This window comes from Penaeus monodon, chromosome 30, assembly GCF_015228065.2.
Source record: "Penaeus monodon isolate SGIC_2016 chromosome 30, NSTDA_Pmon_1, whole genome shotgun sequence".
Classification (NCBI taxonomy): Eukaryota; Metazoa; Arthropoda; class Malacostraca; order Decapoda; family Penaeidae; genus Penaeus; species Penaeus monodon.
The window spans coordinates 5,896,638-5,898,625 of NC_051415.1; positions in this window are offsets into that span (position 1 = coordinate 5,896,638).

Below are 1,988 nucleotides of genomic sequence, written 5' to 3' on the forward strand. Positions count from 1 at the left end.
AAATCGGTGATGGTGGTTGTAGAAATGTGCATGTATATGATGATAAATATTTATTAAGTAACTTTTGATTTATTTAATTGAACACAGTTAAGTTATTCACAAGCCTCTTAAATTTCACCTGGAATAAACGAGGCCACAGGACCTCACTAACATCAAGTTTATACAATGTAACTTTCAGTGATCAGAAATAAAAGCAGCTTTATTGTCTATATACTTTTCATATCTTTCTCTTCCGCATAAATGTTGAAGTGAACATGTTTCCAGAAATAATCATCAACAATCAACAAGATAATTTGTTATGAGAGATCAATATATTGACCCATAATGTGGGGTGGAGCAGTTTGCGCTGCGTCTGTAAGTGACTTTTAGTGTTCTTTGGTCAGCTAGGTTTCTCACAGAGCCTTGCTGTTCTTCGTTCCTCAGGGAAGATTTTCTCCCCCTATGTTCCTTGATAAAGACCGTTTTTCGTCCGTTCTCTTAGTTCTCCTGAAGACTCGTCGTTGGAGGCACCCAGGATGCGGTCTCTGTTCTCTCTGAGGTTGCTCCTCGGCTTCTCCTGCCTGTTGGGGTGGTTCCCTTACGCCTTCAAGCTGAATCCTCCAAAGATCACCTTCAAAACATACCTGCTTGTGTACAGCGTGGTGTTCATATCCCACAAGACCATCTGGGTGGCTTATATAGTCTTCAAGTCTCTTTTATCAGCTTTTCAGTCCGGAATCACCGTCAGGAATGTTACGGATTTTCTCCAGACGACGGTAACGGTATATCCTGGGTTTATTTACATATATAGTATCCTTCGAAGCCGGAGACTAAAGGAAATCGCGGAACGCGTCCTTCGTTCTCATATTCATCTGGGCAGTTCGATGGCTAAGACCTTTGACTGGCTGACACTAGTTTATTTGATGGCTACTTATTCACACTGCATTTACATTTTTGTTTCTGATATGAACGGTGAACATCCGCAATATATGACTTCATCGATATTTGTCACCGACTTTTTCCTGATACCAATCTATTCTCTACCTACACTTTTATATCTTGCCTTGTTGAGACTTATAACTCAGTACTTGAATGCAACGTTTTTTCCTCTGGACGTAAGTATTCTCTCGGACAGCCCAGTGTTCTTAGTGAATGGAAAATCTACCTTACACGACCTCGAATCCACGAACGAGGTTCAAGACAGCCCCGTGTCCACCACTGAAAGACTGCGATCCGTGCGCCTTGGCCTCTGCGCCCTCGACCAACTGCTGAGGGATGTGAACGAGCACTTCGGACCGCTGCTCTGCGTCTGCGTTTTATCGGATCAGCTGATTATCATCACGTTCATGCAAGATATGATCCTCCGTAGAAACTACTCAATCCTCATGAACGTTTCCATCTTCTCGATTAGCTTCGCGAGGATACTCCTGATCATGTGTAGCCCAGGAACGTTCATTAAAGAGGTAAGACGTCTTTCTATCTTATAAGAATTCGAAGTGAATCTTCCTATACAGAACTATAACGTTTGAAAAGACACATAGGTTACGTAGTCCTCGCTATTACAAGGACAAGATTTAGTTGTCAGATATCCTAATATAAACAAGGGATAGTTAAAACACTAATGCATTATTTTAGAAACGTTTGGAATATCGCACATGACTATTTTTTTACACACAAAGTACTCCCCTTATACATAGTAAATATTTCTAGTTGTAGAAACAAATCTACATTTTATAATTAACGTTTGAATAATAAAAAATATGTCCAATTCGCATTACTTCGCCATACTTAATAATGTATGAAACAACATTTAAAACGCTGCAGTTAAGTATGGGGGGGGGGGTCCAGACTTTAGCGAAGTTGAACATTTAAAACTATAAATTGATCTTTTGTAAATAATATTAAAGGCGTAGATTGTGTTATAACCTGTTCTCGTTTTTTTTTTTTGCAGAGGGAAAAATGGCAGAACAAAATTCATGCTCTTAAGCTAAGAAATATACCAATTCCTC